Source organism: Oryctolagus cuniculus, chromosome 3, assembly GCF_051225735.1.
Source record: "Oryctolagus cuniculus isolate XC-2025 breed Fujian yellow rabbit chromosome 3, ASM5122573v1, whole genome shotgun sequence".
NCBI lineage: Eukaryota > Metazoa > Chordata > Mammalia > Lagomorpha > Leporidae > Oryctolagus > Oryctolagus cuniculus.
The window spans coordinates 80071803-80091349 of record NC_142869.1 but is presented as its reverse complement, the minus strand read 5'-3'; the positions used below and the strand labels follow the sequence as shown (position 1 = coordinate 80091349).

Here is a 19547-nt window from a genome sequence, read left to right as displayed (position 1 = left end):
TCGTTTAAAGCTACTGTATCCTTGTTGATCTTCTGTCCTGTTGATCTTTCTATTTCTGAGTGTGGAGTATTGAAGTCCCCCAGTACTATTTTATTTGGGTCTAAGTCTCCCTTTAAGTCCGTTAACAAATCTTTTAGATAAACTGGTGCCCTGTAGTTAGGTGCATATACATTGATAATTGTTATATCTTCTTGTTGTATTGATCCCTTAATCATTATATAGTGTCCCTCTTTGTCTCTCTTAACAGTTTTTGTGGTAAAGTTTATGTTGTCCGATATTAAGATGGCTACGCCCGCTCTTTTTTTCATTTCTGTTGGCATGGTATATCTTTTTCCAGCCTTTCACTTTCAGTCTGTATGCATCTTTGTTGGAAAGAAGTGTTTCTTGTAAGCATTAATAGATGGGTTTTGTTCCTTAACCCAATCAGCCAATTGATGTCTTTTAACTGGACAGTTCAGGCCATTAACATTCAATGTGACTAATGAAAAGTGGTAACTTTGCCCTGCCATTTGCCAAAGATAAGTTCTAATATATGCTTTGAATTTCCTGTGATCTTTTGCTGTGAGGTTTCCTTCCTTTACCTTCTTTCATATTGATGACCGTGTTTCTGTGTTTCTGTGTGTAACACATCTTTAAGCATCTGTTGCAGGGCTGGATGAGTGGCAACAAATTCTTTCAATTTCTGTTTGCTATGAAAAGTCTTTATTTCACCTTCATTCACAAATGATAGCTTTGCAGGATATAATATTCTGGGCTGGCAGTTGTTCTCTCTTAGTACCTGGGCTATATCTCACCATTCCCTCCTAGCTTGTAGGGTTTCTGATGAGAAGTCAGCTGTGAGTCTGATTGGAGATCCTCTGAGAGTAATCTGACGTTTCTCTCTTGCACATTTTAGGATCTTTTCTTTATGTTTCACTGTGGAGAGTTTAATTACAATGTGTCGTGGTGAGGATCTCTTTTGTTCGTGTTTATTAGGGGTTCTGTGAGCTTCCTGTACTAGGATTTCTCTGTCCTTCTCCAAACCTGGGAAATTTTCTGCTAATAACTCACTTTAAAGGCCTTCTAATCCTTTCTCCCTCTCCATGCCTTCAGGAACTCCTAGAACCCAGATGTTGGGTTTTTTAATAGTATCCTGAAGATTTCTGACAATATGTTTTAGATTTCTAATTTCCTCTTCTTTTCTTTGGTCTGACTGTTCCTTTCCTGTTCTCTGTCTTCTAAGTCCGATATTCTCTCTTCTGCTTCACCCATTCTGTTTGTAAGGCTCTCTATTGTGTTTTTCATTTGATCTATTGAATTCTTCACTTCATTATGATTTCTCATCACTATCACAGTTTCCTGTTGTACTAGTTGTTTTGTTTCATTTTGATTCCTCGTTAATATTTCATTTTCACGAGAGAGATTTTCTATCTTGTCCATTAAGGATTTCTGTAGTTCAAGAATTTGTTTTTGAGAACTTCTTAATGTTCTTATCAATTTTTTGAGATCTGCTTCTTGCATTTCTTCTATCTCATCATCTTCATAATCTTGAATTGGGGTGTCTTTTTCATTTGGGGGCATCATGGTGACTTCCTTGTTTTTATTACCTCAGCTTTTGCATTTGTTATTTGGCATATTGGAGATATTTGGTTTCTTCACTGTGGTGCTTTTTCTTGTTATACTATGACTCTAGATTAAGTGGACTGGCTGTTTTTGATGGAGCCTTAGCGGATTGAGATGGGTGTGGCCTGAGAGCTCTGTTTGGTGTGCCAAAGGTGACACTCCCAGGTTAGGCGTGGTATCTCTCTCTCTCTCTCTCTTTCTTTTTTTGATTTAAAAGGGAAGTAATTCCGCACAGCTGAACGAAGTTGGAGGTAGTTAGCAGGCAAATGATATACCCACAGGAGCCAGAGATCAGAAGCTCTTTCCCAAGGACCACACAGGGGATCTGTTCGGCCCTCAGAGTGGGCTCAAATTCTCCTTCAGTCTCCCACTGGGTTGCCAAAGTTACGGAATTGTAGCGTCTCTGGAGAGTACTCACGTGAATTCCATGAGTTCTCTCCCCCACTGTCTCTTTTTTCACAGTCTCAGTTCAGTAGCACCACAAATTTACTAGCTCCTAATCTCCTGTTAATTTGCCCCGGCCGGAGTCAGGTTTTTCTGCTAGGCTCAGGGCTGGTGCAGACCTGAGGTCACTCTGCTTATGACGTATGTCCAAGATGGCACCTGCTCTTTGTCTTGCTCGCCCTTGAGAGGTGAGCGGAGAGAGAGAAACCCGTGTCCGTACCAGTCACCTTTTTTTTTCTCTCTCTCTCTCTTCCAGTTAGCCTGGTGAAGTTCCCCCCCGGGGGTCGTTCCCTCTAGTCTCCTCTCTCCGCTTGCCTGCTGGTGTCTCGGGCTATTGAGGTTCGGCTCACCTCGCGTTCCAGCGCTGGTGTGTTGAGTCTGCTGCTGGTGTCCCGAACTGTGGGTTCCCACGCTCTCCACGCAGGTCCACTGTGAATCATGCGTTCCGGAAGAGTTTCTTCTGCTGTTTCCTCCCCTACTCTTCCTTGATCCTGCAGTATCTCCACTTTTATTAAACTGTCTCTCCCTGTACTATCAGTGTGCTCCCTTCCTATTCCGCCATCTTGCCTCCTCCCCCAGCTCTTTTTTCATTTCTGTTGGCATGGTATATCTTTTTCCAGCCTTTCACTTTCAGTCTGTATGCATCTTTGTTGGAAAGATGTGTTTCTTGTAGGCAGCAAATAGATGGGTTTTGTTCCTTAACCCAATCAGCCAATTGATGTCTTTTAACTGGACAGTTCAGGCCATTAACATTCAATGTGACTAATGAAAAGTGGTAACTTTGCCCTGCCATTTGCCAAAGATAAGTTCTAATATATGCTTTGAATTTCCTGTGATCTTTTGCTGTGAGGTTTCCTTCCTTTACCTTCTTTCATATTGATGACCGTGTTTCTGTGTTTCTGTGTGTAACACATCTTTAAGCATCTGTTGCAGGGCTGGATGAGTGGCAACAAATTCTTTCAATTTCTGTTTGCTATGAAAAGTCTTTATTTCACCTTCATTCACAAATGATAGCTTTGCAGGATATAATATTCTGGGCTGGCAGTTGTTCTCTCTTAGTACCTGGGCTATATCTCGCCATTCCCTCCTAGCTTGTAGGGTTTCTGGTGAGAAGTCAGCTGTGAGTCTAATTGGAGATCCTCTGAGAGTAATCTGACATTTCTCTCTTGCACAGTTTAGGATCTTTTCTTTGTGTTTCACTGTGGTGCATTTAATTACAATGTGTCGTGGTGAGGCTCTCTTTTGGTCATGTTTATTAGGGGTTCTGTGAGCTTCCTGTACTAGGATGTCTCTGTCATTCTCCAAGCCTGGGAAGTTCTCTGCAAGCATCTCACTTTAAAGGCCTTCTAATCCTTTCTCCCTCTCCATGCCTTCAGGAACTCCTTTCCCCAGTGGGTTTCAATCCTCGTTCCCTCTAGGCTCTTTCTGCCTTTCCCTGCCAATGTCTCAGGTTACCGAGGTTTTTGTCTCACCTCCCCTTCCAGTGCTGGTGCGCAGACTCTGCGGCTGGGCTCTCACATGGTGGGCGACCTTGCTCTCCCCGTAGGTCCTCCGTGTCACATCCACTAGATCCAGAAGAGTTTCCTCTGCAATTTTTTCCTGAGTCTTTTCCTGAGACTACAGTTACTCCACCTTTAGTAAACTATCTTTTCCCGGACTATCTGTGTGCGCCCTCACTATTCCACCATCTTGGCTCTGCCGAGATGTGATTACTTTAAATAGACCTTGTCTCAACTGTTGAGGAATATTTTGCTTTTCATAATCTTTGTTGAACTCTTTACTTAGTTTAGGGTTAATCTCATGTATAAGAAGGTAATTGAAAATAGATCTTAGTAAAAATCAGAATGAGAATAGGGGAGGGAGGAGGAAGCAGGGTGGGAGGGCAGGTAGGGTGAGAAGAATCACTAATTCCCTAAATGTGTATTTATGGAATACATGAAGTTTATATACCTTAAAAAAAGTTCGTGGGTTAAAAAAGAGAGTGATTCAAGCTGGCGCCATGGCTCAATAGGCTAATCCTCCGCTTTGTGGCGCCGGCACACCGGGTTCTAGTGCCTGTTGGGTGCCGGATTCTGTCCCAGTTGCCCCTCTTCCTGGCCAGCTCTCTGCTGTGGCCCGGGACTGCAATGGAGCATGGCCCAAGTCCTTGGGCCCTGCACCCCATGGGACACCAGGATAAGCACCTGGCTCCTGCCATTGGATCAGCGTGGTTTGCCGGCCGCAGCGCGCCGGCCGCGGCAGCCATTGGAAGGTGAACCAATGGCAAAAGGAAGACCTTTCTCTCTGTTTCTCTCTCTCACTGTCCACTCTGCCTGTCATAAAAAAAGAGAGTGATTTTACTAAAGGTTTGTCATATTAGTCCTTTATTGTGATGAAATATGTTCTCTCCCTACCTACTCTACTAAGAATTTTTGTCACCAAATGGTGTTGAATTCTGCAAATGAATTTTCTGCATCTATTGAGTGAGCATGATTTTCACTTAAACATGTTAATGTCGTGTCACACATTTGTTGATTTGAGCATGTCCAACCAGAGAGAGAGTTCTTCCATCTGCTGGTTCACTCTACAGATTGCCAAGATGGCCAGAGCTGCACCATCATATGCTGGGAGCCAGGACTTCTTCCGGATCTCCCATGTGGGTGCACGGGCCCAAGGAGTTGGGCCATTCTCTACTGCTTTCCCAGGCCACAGCAGAGAGCTAGATCAGAAGAGGGAGCAGCCAGGACTCCAACTGGCACCCATATGGGATGCTGGTGCTGCAGATGGCAGCTTTTTACACACTACACTGCACCACTGGTCCCAATTTTGTTTACATTTTTCAAAAAAACAAGTTGTTAGTTGTGTTCAATTTTTAAAGTTTGTTTTTATTGTCCATTTATTTCTACTTTACTCTTTGTTATTTTTATCCTTATGCCAATTTGAACTTAGTTTGTTCTTTTTCTGGTTCCTTGATGCGTAATGCTTGATTGTTTGAGATATTTCTTCCCTTTATTTTACATAGGCACTTATTCCTATAAGCTTCCCTTGTATGACTGCTTTTGCTGCATCTCATAGTTTTCACATGTTTTATTTACATTTTTCTTACCTCAAGGTATTTTTAATTCTTTTTTATGTTTTTTTCCTATGATTCATAGGTCATTTTGGAGTATATTGTTTAATTTCCACATATGTGTTTAATATGATTAATGTTTTTTAATTTCAAAGTATTATCTTGTTATTGATTTCTAGTTTCATGACATTATGATTTTAAAATGCACTTGATGTGATTTCAGTCCTCATAAATTGGTTAATATTTATTTTATGGGGATGGGGCTGTGGCATGGTAGGCTAAGCCTCTGCCTGTGGCACTGGCATCCCGTATGGGTGCTGGTTCATGTCCCAGCTGCTCCTCTTCTGATGCAGCTCTCTTCTATGGCCTATGAAAGCAGTAGAAGATGGGCCAAGTGCTTAAACCCATGCATTCACTTAGGAGACCCAGAAGTAGCTCCTGGCTCCCAGCTCTGTCTGTTGAGGCCATTTGGGGAGTGAACCAGTAGATGGAAGACCTTTCTCTCTGTCTCTCTCTCTCTCTGTAACTCTAAACTCAAATAAATAAATCAATAAATCTTTTAGAAAGTTAAAAAATGAAATATTTTTTATGACCTAACATATGGTCTTTGCTGGAGCATATTATTTGTGCACTTGAGAAGAATGTGTATTCTACTTTGATTGGATGAAATGCTGTCTTTATCTTTTTTGAGTATATTAGTTCTAAAGTATAATTCAAGTCCAATGTTTATGTATTAATGTCCTGTCTAGATGATCTGTTCACTATTGAAAATGGATATTGATGTCCCATAGCATTATAGTATTTCAGATTATCTCTCCATTCAGATCATTTAGGAGTTGCTTTATTATATTTAGGTTGGATGTGTACTTTTACAATTAATATGCTCTCATGTTGAATTAACCCTTTTATCATTACCTAATCATTTTTGCATTTCTTTTTTGTTAATATAAAGAGAACAGATGTAATGTTTTTTCACAGATACAATTCTAAGAAAATAATTGTACTTCTGTACCTGTCTTCTTCCCTCAATCCTCCTTCATTCTTTTCTTCTTTCCTTTAATTTTTGCAATAACATACTTTTCAATTTACTTTTTGATTACAGACTTCATGCACGAGTAACCATAATGTTTGACACATAAAAGGTCAATTACTGTTACACAGGAATACAGACAAGGACTATAAACAATAATCAAATCATATCATGTCAGTTTCAATGTAATTTTTTTTGGATTCTATATTAACTACCACGTATCAGAGAAAACATGATATTTGTCTTTTTGGGACTGGCTTATTTCAGTAAGCATAACGGTTTCCAGTTGCATCCATTTTGTTGCAAAAGACAGTATTTCATTCTTTTTTTTTAAATGGCTGAGTACTTGCCATCATATGTGTGTGTGTGTGTGTGTGTAGCATTTTCTTTATGCAGTCATGAACTTATGGACATCTGGGTTGATACCATATCTAAGCTATTGTGAATTAAGCTGCTATAAACATGGGAGTGCAGGTAACTATTTCATATGCTGATTTCAATTTTTGAGTAAATTCCCAGGAGTAAGAGTGGCTAGGTCATATGGTAGATCTATTCGCAGATTTCTGAGAAATTTCTATACTGTTTTCAATAGTGGTTATACAGTTTACATTCTCACAAACAATGTATTAGGGTACCTTTCTCTCCACATCCTCACCTGCATTTATTGTGTTTTGACTTCTTTATGAGAGTCATTTTAACCTTGATGAGGTGAAACCTCATTGTGGTTTTTATTTGCATTTCTATGATGGTTGAAATACTGAGCCTTTTTTCAGGAATCTGTTGCCCATTTGTGTTTCATCTATTGAAAAGGCCTATTAATATCCTTTACCCATTTCTTAGCTAGATTGTTTGTTTTGTGGTTGAGGTTCTTGAGTTCCTTATAAATTCTGGATATTAATCTTCTATGAGATGCATGGTTAACAAATATTTTCTCCTACTCTGTCAGTTCCTTCTTCACTTTTTGAATGTTTTCCTTGCTGTGCAGAAGCTTCTTAGCTTGATACAACCCATTTAACTATTTTTGCTTTAATTACCTGTACTCCTGGACTCTTATTCAATAAATCTTTGCCTAGGCCAATATTCTTGTTTTCAGTTAGTAATTTGGTGGTATCAGGTCATAAGTTAGATTCTTTATCCATTATGAGTTGATTTTTGTATAGTATATAAGGTAGGGGTCTTGTTTCACATTTCTGCATGCAGAATTCCAATTTTTCCAATGCTGTTTGTTGAAAAGACCTCTTTCTATAGTGGGTGAATTTAGCTCATTTGTCAAAGATTATTGGTTGCAGATGCATGAATTGATTTCTGGGGTTTTTATTGTTTTCCATTGGCATATATATATATATATATATATATATATATAGTTTTGTGCCAGTACCAGGCTTTTATGATTTTTTAAAGATTTTATTTATTTATTTGACAGGTGGAGTTACAGACAGTGTGAGAGAGAGAGACAGAGAGAAAGGCCCAAAACTATAGGTAAAATGGGGAAAATATATAAGACCTAAAACTATGAAACTAGTAGAAGAAAACAAGGGAAACACTTCAAGACATTGGGATATGTAGTGGTTTTTTAAGATAAGAACTCAAAACAAGGTAACAAAAAATATATGACTGGGGTTATATCAAATTTAAAGCTTCTAAACAGCAAAGGAAACAGTACATGGAAAGAGAAAACCAATAGAATGGGAGAAAATAATTGTAAACTGTACATTTGGTAGAAGATTAATGTCCAGAATATAAAAAGAACTCAAAAAACTTAGCAACAAATAAGCAAACAATCCAGCTAAGAAATGGGCAAAGACCATTAATAGATATTTATCAGAAAAAATATAAATAGTCAATAAATATATGAACAATGCTCAATTTATCTAGGAATAGGGACCTGAAAATCAATACCATAATGAAGTACCATCTCAGTCCAGTTTTTTTATTAAAAAAACAAATTACAACAAATGCTAATGATGATTTGGAAAAAATCCTTGTACACTGATGGTGGGTATGCAAAATTAGCACAGCCATTATGCAGAATAGTATGATTTTTTATCATATATTTTATTACTGTCTATGTTATAAACTTATTAGTATACTTGTGCTATTTTGTTTTAAATAGTTATAAGCAATTTGAAAAATAAGGAAGAGATTGCTTTACATTTAACCTTTTTTTGAACATTTCCAATATACTTTCATCCTTTTTGTAAATCCACCTTCCCATCTGATACTTTTCCTTTTGCTTGAGGAACTCCTTCTAACATTTCTTGCAGTTATAGTTGTCTGGTGATGAATTTTTTAAAGTTCATATTTTGTAATGTGCAAACCAGGATAAATTGACTTGCTTCTTTCCTGTTTACATATCTTTATTTCTTTTATTTCCCTAATTGCTCTAACTAAAACTTCTAGAATTATGTTGAATAAGAGAAATAAGGGTGGATATCCATATCTTCTTCCAGATCTTTGTGGAAATGCTTTCAGTTTTTTCCATTCAGTATGATGTTGGCCATGGACTTATCATTTCTTCATTTATGAAAGATAACTTTGGTAGCTAAACTATTCTTGATTGGCAGTTATTTCCCTTCAGAAATTTGACTATATCATTTCATTCCCTCGATGCCTAAATGTTTCTGTTGAAGTACCTGCTGTTAATTTCTTAGGGTCCGCTTAAACATGACTAGCTGCTTTTCCCTTGCAAATTTTAGAATTTTTGTGTTGTACATTTTAGAGTTTAACCAAAATATCTTGCAGTATATTTTCTATTTGTGTGTATTTGGGGTTCTATGGATCTCCTGTAATTGAATACCCATACTTTCTCTGGATTTGGGAATTTTTCAACTTTATTTCATTTAATAGGTTTTCTAAGCTTCTATTCCTCTTTTTGCCTTCACAGAAAAACATGTTCAAATATTTGTTCATTTAATAGTGTGACAAAAGCCTTGGAAGCTATCTTATTCCACTTTTATAATTTTTGTTTGTCTTACTTGGATCTTTCAAAAACCTTGTGTTTAAGTTAAGTGTTCTTTTGCTTGATATAGTCTGTTGCTGGGCTTACAACTTTTTTTTCACTCAGAACATTTTTAATAATGCACATTAAAAAGTATCTTACAGATTATTCTTCAATCCATATATACAATAACTTGGAAAACCCTGTCTAGAAAACAAAATCCATTGTAAGAAAGATAAAACAACCAGAACAGCACAGATATTACATTGCTTGGATGTCATAGTTTTCCTACTGCATCATCAGAAGTGTCAGAAATCTGGTCTTTTAGCTATCCTCATTGTTCTGAATATAAAGAATTACCTTTTCTTTCTGATTCATTTCACTTTTTGGATCCATCTAGTATTCTCTACCATCAATTAGAGTTTCCCCTTATTGAAACACTGATATACCTCATTTTCCCAATCTGAAACATTTTATTATCTTTGCCACTCTGGAAGGTGATAGAGCTCTCATAGTCTGACTAGTCTTTTGCTTCTTTACAGGTTTTTCTGAAGCAACTTGCTTTAACTTTTTGCCAGCTTCACTGCTGGAATCACTGCCAAATGAGCTTAAGGAAACTAGTTCCTTTGATTTAGAAGTTGCTTTGCTCTTTCAGCCTAACAGTCTCCTCCTCACTTATTTACAGCTGACAGAGAGTCAATTGTGTTTCTTATGACTTATTAATTTTTTGTTTCTAAGGTTTCTATTCAACTCTTTTTCAAGGATTCTATCTCTTTGCTGAAGTTCTCATTCGTATCAGGTCTCTTGTCTAACTTTTTGTTCTCTTGTGTCTTCTTGAGCATCTTTATGATATTTAAAAAAAATTTCTTTGACAGGCATTTGGTTTATCTCCTTTTCTTTGGAATCTGTTACTAAAGCATTATCATGTTCCTTCAGGGCATAATATTGCCTTTTTCACGGTTCCTGTGTCCCTACATGGATATTTACTAATTGGATTGATTAATTGTTTCTGTCACTTTTAATAAGAGGTTTTTGTTTTGAAAGGCTGTTTCCTGAGGATGTGTCTTCAGGTGTTGGTTTGGTGTGCTATTTTGGCTTTATATCCAGTTGGATTCTGTAGTCAAGTCTCCTTGTGTCTTCCACTGCAATTAATGGCAGAAGTATTGAGGAATTGGGGTGTTCCTCTCAAATACAATATGGAAGTAGTCTGTTTGACAGAATTTGGAGTTGTGGGGTGCTGACCCGGAGTCCATTATAGCTGGGATTGTGGAAGTACTGGTTCAGAGTCCTAGGAGGGTTCTTGTGTACTCATTTTAGCAGGGACATGCTTGGGGTCATGCTAGTACTGGCCCAAATTCTAGTCATGACCTGCAAGTGCCCACAATGCCAGTCTCAGGTTTCTGTGCAATGTCTTGGTGCCAACAGCATTTTCACCCTACAAACAGATAATTACTCTTTATGTGTTATGCTGCCTGGGATGGAGTGCAATGTTATTCAGCAATGTTAGATCAGGCTGAGTTGCTAGCTCCCAAGACTAGCACCATTTTGGGTAGTTCTAAGGCCCATGACTGACGCTGAAGCAGGCTTGAAGCCTGAGACTACTGCAACTAATCATAGGTGATACTAGTTGAGATTTAAGTTCAGTTGATTGAGGCCATGGTTCTATATTTGGGACCACAGCAGATCCAGAGAACAATGATCATTTTATTTGCCCAAAGACTATTTTTTTTTTGAAAAATCTTTTAATACTTAAAATATATTTTATATAAATATATGACTTTTAAAAGAACCTCCACTTTGACTATGACCTTGTCTAAACAAGATAAGAGTCGGAGAACTCAAGGGGCTTCCATAGCCTTGGAAACTCATGACTGGAGCATAGGGAGATTACTGATGCCATAGACAGGAGTGTCAATTGGTAAAGTCAACAACAGGAGTCACTGTGCACTTACTCCTCATGTAGGATCTCTGTCCTTAATGTGCTGTGCATTGAGATTTAATGCTATAACGAGTACTCAAATAATATATTTCACTTTGTGTTTCTATGGGGGTGCAAACTGTTGAAATCTTTACTTAATGCATACTAAACTGATCCTCTGTAAAAAAAAAAAAAAAAAAAAAAAGAAAAGAAAAGAAACTATCAACTCCCAACTTGACTCTCACTGGGATTAAACATGACAATAGGTCTGATCTGATTTCATCATCATTAAAAAAAATCATCTATTATTAAAAAAAAAAATTTAAACACAAACTTAAATATGAATTAAAATTGTATGTTCGAATTAACTAACAATTTATTTAGAATTTTATTTAAGGTATATAAATTCATGTATTTCTTTTTGTTAAAAAGATTTATTTATTTGAAAGTCAGAGTTACACAGAGAGAGAAGGACAGGCAGAGAGAGAGAGAGAGAGAGAGAGGTCCTCCATCTGCTGGTTCATTCCCCAATTGGCCACAACCGCAGGAGCTGTGCAGATCCAAAGTCAGGAGCCAGGAGCTTCTTCTGGGTCTTCCACGTGGATGCAGGGGCACAAGGACTTGGGCCATCCTCTACTGCTTTCCTAGACCATAGTAGAGAGCTGGATTGGAAGCGGAGCAACTGAGTCTCAAACCAGCACCCACATGGGATGCTGGCACTGCAAGCAGTGGCTTTACCAGCTATGCCACAGTGCCAGCCTTGTCATGTATTTCATATATACAGATTTAGAAACATAGTGACACTTCCCACCCTACCTTACCTTTTGCCATGATGCCACCCTTCGTCCTTCTCCCTCTCATACTTCTACTCTTAATTTTTACAAAGATCAATTTTCAGTTCAATTTATGCTCATAAAATTATCCCTATACTAGTATAGAATTTTCTTCAACAAATAGTATGAAGAAAAAAAACCACTGTTCCTCAACAGTAGAGACAAGGGATATTAAAAATCATCAGATCTCAAAGTGTCAACTTTACTCTAATACATTACATTTTAGGTACTCTATTAGTTACTATAGATCAGGAAAGACATATAATATCTTTTTGAGACTGGCATATTTAACTAAGTATAATGGTTTTCAATGGTATCCATTTTGTTACAAAAGACAGTAATTTTTTTTAATCTCAGAGTAGTATTGCACAGTGTATTTATACCATGATTCCTTTATTTAGTCATCAGTTGATGGACATCTGGGTTGATTCTGTATCTTTGCTATTGTGAATAGAGCTGCAATAAACGTAGGGGTACAGATAACTCTTTCATATGCTGATTTTTTAAAATTTTGTTTGAGTTAATTCCCAAGAGTGAGATCACTGGGTTATATGATAGATCTATTTTCAGATTTCTGAGGTATTTTTAAACTGTTTTCCACAATGGCCGCACCAGTTTACCTTACCATGAACAGTGGATTAAGGTATCTTTTTCAACACATCCTTGCCAGTATTTGTTTTTAGTTGATTTCTGTATGACAGCCATTCTAACTGGTGTGAGATAAGACCTCATTGTGGTTTTTGATTAGCATTTCCCTGATGGCTAGTGATCCTGAGCATTTTTTCATGTGTCTGTTGGCCATTTGAATTTCCTCTTTTGTAAAATGCCTGTTCAAGTCCTTTGCCCATTTCTTAATTAGGTTGCTTATTTTGTTGTTGTTGAGCTTTTTGAGCTTTTTATAGATTCTGAATATTAATTCTTTATCAGTTGCATAGTTTGCAAATAATTTCTCCCATTCTGTCAGTTGCCTCTTCAGTTTGCTGAGTGTTTCCTTTGCAGTACAGAGGCTTCTCAGCTTGATGTAATCCCATTTGTCAATTTTGGCTTTGACTGCCTGTGCTTCTGGAGTCTTTTCCAAGAAGTCTTTGTCTATGCCAGTGTCTTTCAGGGTTTCTCCAATGTTCTCTAGTAATTTGATGGTATCTGGTCATAGATTTAGGTCCTTGATCCATTTTGAGTGGATTTTTGTATAAGATATAAGGTAGGGATGTTGTTTTATACTTCTGCATGTGGAGATCCAGTTTTCCCAGCAACATTTGTTGAAGATAATGTCCTTGCTCCAGGGATTGATTTTAGCTCCTTTGTCAAACATAAGTTGGTTGTAGATGCATGGATTGATTTCTATTGTGTTCCATTGGTCTACATGTCTATCTTTTTTGGCCATTACCAGGCTGTTTTGATTATCACTGCCTTGTAGTATTTCTTGAAATCTGGTATTGTGATGCCTCTGGCTTTGTATTTGTTGTATGAAATTGCTTTAGCTATTCGGGGTCTCTTATGTTTCTATATGAATTTTAGCATTGTTTTTTCTAGATCTGAGAGGAATGTTATTGGTGTTTTATTGTTATCTCATTGAATCTATAAATTGCTTTTGGTAATATGTACATTTGGATGATATTAATTTTTGTAATCCATGTGCATAGAAGAATTTTCCATTTTTTGTGTCTTCTTCCTTTATAATTTATATCATTGAAAATTTTGAGTTCCTTGGTCATATTTATTACAAGGTATTTTTTTGGTAGCTATTGTGAATGGGATTGATATTTGAAGTTCTTTTTCAGTCATGGCATTGTCTGTATATACAAAGAATATTGATTTTTGGGTGTTTATTTTATATCCTGCCAGTTTACCAAAATTTTTGTGAGTTCCAATAGTCTCTTAGTGGAGTCTTTTGGTTCCCCTATAAATATAACCCTATAATCTGTCAATAGGGATAGTTTGACTTCTTCCTTTCTAATTTGTATGATTTTGATTTCCTTTTCTTGCCTAATAGCTCTTGGTAAAGCTTCTAGGACTGTATTGAATGACAATTGTGAGAGTGGGCATCCTTGTCTGGTTCTGGATCTTAGTAGGAATGCTTCCAACTTTTCCCACTTCAATAAGATAATGGCTATGAGTTTGTTATAAATTGCCTTGATTATGTTGAGGAACGTTCCTTCTATACCCAATTTGGTTAAGATTTTCATTATGAAAGGGTATTGTAGTTTATCAGATGCTTTCTCTGAATCTATTGAAATAACCATGTGGTTTCAATCTTCAGCTTGTTAATATGATGTATCACATTTATTGATTTGCAAATGTTGAACCATCCCTGCATACCAGGCATAAGTTCCACTCAGTCTAGATGAGTGATCTTTCTGATGTATTGTTGGGTTTGATTGGCTATTATTTTCTTGAGGATTTTACGTCTATATTCATCAGGGGACTTGATCTATAGTTCTCTTTCTCTGTTGTATCTTTTTCAGATTCAGGAATTAAGGTGATGCCAGATTCATAGAAGGAGTCCCTACCTTTCAATAGTTTTGAATAGCTTGAGAAGATAGAAGCCCTAGGGCCATGTATGACTCTAGATTTCACTTTAGTAGGTACAGGGTTTAAATTCTAAGGTCTGGTCTAAAGACTTTCCCTCCCTCAAGTGAAAAGTGTCTTTCTCCAGACTGAGCTACTGTGCTACTTGCAGCTTTGGATGGGATGATGTGGTGATTGTTTTCTTCCTGAATTCTTCAGTGTATCTTTTCTTCTTATTATACTAAAACCAGGTACTGTGTCTCATATAATTTCCTTGGCTCTTGTGAAGGTCATTTGACTTGTGGATAGCTGTTCAAATAGCTCTTCAGGGAGATTGGTGGAGCATCTTACTCAGCCCCCATCTTGCTCTGACTCTCAAACTCCAGAGTCCCTTTTTCTTATTAAGCTCTGAACTTGTACCCATTAGTAAACCTGTCTTCATTCTTCCCTCCCCTACTTTCTCCGTTCTCTGGCAGCCACCATGCAATATAATTTGTACAAGACCTACTTTTTAAGATGTCACATTTGAGTGAGATAATGTGGCATAATAACCTGAAAATCTATCCATGTTATCACAAATAACAAGATTTTATTCTTTTTGTGTGGCTGAATAGTTCTCCATTGTATATATTCACATTTTCTTGATGCATTTATCAGTTGATGGATGCTTAGGATGTTTTCATTTTTTAGTAATTGTGAACAGTGCTGTGGTAAATATAGGAGTGCAGATGCCTTTTCAACACACTGATTTCATTTCCTTTGGATATTTACTCAGCAGTGGGATTTCTGGATCATATGGTAGTTCTATTTTTAGTCTTTTTTAAAAATTGATTTATTTGAATGTTAGAGTTGCAGAGTAAGAGGGAGACATACACACACATCTACACACACACATACACACACACACAGAGTGAGAATGAGCAAAAGAGAGAGAGAGAGAATGTTCCATCTGCTGGTTCACTCCTCTGATGGCTACCATGGCTAAGATTTAGGAATTTCTTCCAGATCTCCCACATGCATGCAGGGCTCCAAATTGTCAACTTTTTACAGCATGATTTATTGAAAAGATTGTAATTTCTCTGCTTTTCTCAAAGATCAGGTGTTAATAGATTCATGAGTTTACTTTCATTGGCCTATGGATCTGTTTTAATACCAATACCATGTTGTTTTAATTAGTAAAAGTTTTGTAGTGTAAAGTCAGGTAGTATAACAGGTCCTGTTTTGTTCTTTTTGCTCAGGATTGCTTTGTCTACTCAAGTTTTTTGGTATTTCTATATGAATTTTCAAAAAATTCTTTTTTCTAATTCTGTGAAAAATGTCATTGGTATATTGATAACAATCACACTGAATCTGTATATTGTTTTGGGTAATATGCATATTTTAGCAATCTTGATTCTTCCAATCAACAAACATGGATGTCTTTCCACTTTTTCATGTCCTCTTGAATTTCTTTCACCAATTACTTTTTTTAAAGATTTATTTATTTATTTGAAATTCAGAGTTACACAGAGAGAGGAGAGGCAGAGAGAGAGAGAGAGAGAGAGAGAGAGAGAGAGAGAGGAGAGAGGGAGAGAGGTTTTCCATCTGTTGGTCACTATCCAGTTGGCCCCAACGGCCGGAGCTGTGTAGATCCAAAGCCAGGAGCCAGGAGCCAGGAGCCAGGAACTTCTTCCAGGTCTCCCACACAGGTGCAGGAACCCAAGGACTTGGGCCATCTTCCACTGCTTTCCCAGGCCATAGCAGAGAGCTGGATCAGAAGTGGAGCAGCCAGGTCTCGAGCCGGTACCCATATGGGATGCTGGTGCTTCAGGCCAGGGCATTAACCTGTGCGCCACAGCATCGGCCCCTCACCAATTTCTTGTAGTTTGCATTGTAGATATCTTTCACCTCTTTGATCAAATTTATTTATTTATTTATTTTTGTCAAGACATCTCTATTATTCCCCACAGGAAAAAAATAAAAGTAGATATTATTTTCTGTAAATGAGGACCCTCAAGGCACAAAAATATCACATAGAGTTTTCCTAGTTAGAATAGAATTTAAAATATTTTATACTAATGCTAAATTCATTATCTGTCACATCACTGTTTGTATAAAGTGCTTCATTAGGATTTTGCCATTTAAAACCTAACTGCAATTTTTTGAAAACATGTGTCTATTGAAGAGATTTACATATTTTGAGTATTTTTCCACAATGGTCTTCTTTTTTTTTTCTAGTTCTGTTTTTCCTTTTTTTAAAAACGTTTATTTAATGAATATAAATTTCCAAAGTACAGCTTATGGATTACAATGGCTCCCCCCCATAACTTCCCTCCCACCCGCAACCCTCCCCTTTCCCACTCCCTCTCCCCTTCCATTCACATCAAGATTCATTTTCAATTCTCTTTATATACAGAAGATCAGTTTAGCATATATTATGTAAAGATTTCAACAGTTTGCACCCACATAGAAACACAAAGTGAAAAATACTGTTTGAGTACTAGTTATAGCATTAAATCTCAATGTACAGCACACTAAGGACAGAGATCCTACATGAGGAGTAAGTGCAGAGTGACTCCTGTTGTTGACTTAACAAATTGACACTCTTGTTTATGGTGTCAGTAATCACCCTAGGATCTTGTCATGAGCTGCCAAGGCTATGGAAGCCCCCTGAGTTCACTGACTCTGATAATTTTTAGACAAGGCCATGGTCAAAGTGGAAGTTCTCTCCTCCCTTCAGAGAAAGGTACCTCCATCTTTGATGACCCGTTCTTTCCACTGGGATCTCACTCGCAGAGATCGTTCTTTAGGTTTTTTTTTTTTTTTTTTTTTTTCCCAGAGTGTCTTGGCTTTCCATGCCTGAAATACTCTCATGGGCATTTCAGCCAGATCCGCATGCCTTAAGGGCTGATTATGAGGCCAGAGTGCTGTTAGGACATTTGCCATTCTATGAGTCTGCTGTGTATCTCACTTCCCATGTTGGACCATTCTCTCCCTTTTTTATTCTATCAGCTAGTATTTGCAGACACTATTCTTGTTTATGTGATCCCTTTGGTTCTTAGTCCTATCATTACGATCAATTGTGAACTGAAATTGTTCACTTGGACTAGGGAGATGGTATTGGTACATGCCACTTTGATGGGATTGAATTGGAATTCCCTGGCACGTTTCTAACTCTACCATTTGGGCTCAGTCCGATTGAGCGTGTGTTGAGCTGAGCTCTCCTCCCTCTCTTATTCCCCCCACTATTATATTTAACAGGGATCACTTTTCAGTTAAAATTTAAACACCTAAGAATAATTGTATTAATTTAAGAGTTAAGGCCAGTGCTGCAGAGCTGGCATGTCACCCCGGGTTCTAGTCCCAGTTCAGGTGTCAGATTCTGTCCTGGTTCCTCCTCTTCCAGTCCAGCTCTCTGCTGTGGCCAGGGAGTGTAGTGGAGGATGGCCCAAGTGCTTGGGCCCTGCACCCGCATGGGAGACCAGGAGAAGCACCTGGCTCCTGGCTTCAGATCAGTGCAGTGCGCCATCCACAGTGCGCCAGCCGAGTGGCCATTGAGGGGTGAACCGACAGAAAAGGAAAACCTTTCTCTCCAATTCTCTCAATCACTGTCCACTCTGCCTGTCAAAAAAAAAAAAAAAAAAAAAGAGTTCAACCTATGGTATTAATTAGAACAAAAAAAATACTAAAAGGGATAAAGTATTAAATTGTTCCTCAAAGATCAGGACAAGGGCTGATCAATCACTGTTTCTCATGGTGTCTACTTCATTTCAACAGGTTTTCCCTTTGGTGCTCAGTTATTTGTCACTGATCAGGGAGAACATATGATATTTGTCCCTTTGGGACTGGCTTAATTCACTCAGCATGATGTTTTCCAAATTCCTCCATTTTGTTGCAAATGACCAGATTTCATTGGTTTTGACTGCTGTATAGTATTCTATAGAGTACATATCCCATAATTTCTTTATCCAGTACACTGTTGATGGGCATTTAGGTTGATCCCAGGTCTTAGCTGTTGTGAATTGAACTGCAATAAACATTGAGGTGCAGACAGCTCTTTTATTTGCCAATTTAATTTCCTTTGGGTAAATTCCAAGGAGTGGTATGGCTGGGTTGAATGGTAGGGTTATATTCAGGTTTCTGAGGAATCTCCAGACTGCCTTCCATAGTGGCTTGACCAGTTTGCATTCCCACCAACAGTGGGTTAGTGTCCCCTTTTCCCCACATCCTCGCCAGCATCTATTGTTGATAGATTTCTGAATGTGAGCCATTCTAACTGGGGTGAGGTGAAACCTCATTGTGGTTTTGATTTGCATTTCCCTGATTGCTAGTGACCTTGAACATTTTTTCATGTGCCTGTTGGCCATTTGGATTTGCTCTTTTGAAAAATGTCTATTGATGCTGAGTGAAGTAAGCCAGTCCCAAAGGGACAAATACCATATGTTCTCCCTGATCAGTGACAACTGACTGAACACCAAAAAGGAAACCTCCTGAAGTGAAATGGACATTATGAGAAATGGTGACTTGATCAGCATAGCCCTGACTGCTAATGGACAACTTAATACATTATCCCTCATAGTATTTTTTTTGTCTGTTCTACTTAATATGACTGGTTTAATTCTGTAATTATCACACAGTTATTCTTAAGTGTTGAAAATTAACTGAAATGTGATCCCTGTTAAACATAAGAGTGGGAATAAGAGAGGGAAGAGATGTATAATTTGGGGCATGCTCGGGCTGACTTGCCCCAATTGGTAGAGTTGGAAACATACCAGGGGATTCCAATTCAATCCCATCAAGGTGGCATGTGCCAATGCCATCTCACTATTCCAAGTGATCAATTTCAGTTCACAATTGATCAAAAAGAAAGGACTAAGAGTCAAAGGGAGCACATAAACAAGTCTAGTACCTGCTAACACTAACCGATAGAATAAATAAAGGGGAGAGTGATCCAACATGGGAAGTGAGATACTCAGCAGACTCATAGAATGGCGGATGTCCTAAATAGCACTCTGGCCTCAGAATCAGCCCTAAAGGCACTCGGATCTGGCTGAAAAGCCCATGAGAGTATTTCAGGCATGGAAAGCCAAAACACTCTGGCAAAAAGATCTCTGTGAGTGAGATCCCAGTGGAAAGAACAGGTCTTCAAAGAGGGAGGTGCCTTTCTCTGAAGGGAGGAGAGAACCTCCACTTTGACTATGACCTTGTCTAAACAAGATAAGAGTCGGAGAACTCAAGGGGCTTCC

General features: G+C 38.0%; 1 pseudogene; it reads right to left on the bottom strand.

The window, feature by feature from the left end:
* Positions 1–9340: 9340 nt before the first annotated feature.
* LOC100340910 (activated RNA polymerase II transcriptional coactivator p15 pseudogene) overlaps positions 9341–19547 on the bottom strand; it is a 35756-nt pseudogene continuing 25549 nt past the window's right edge.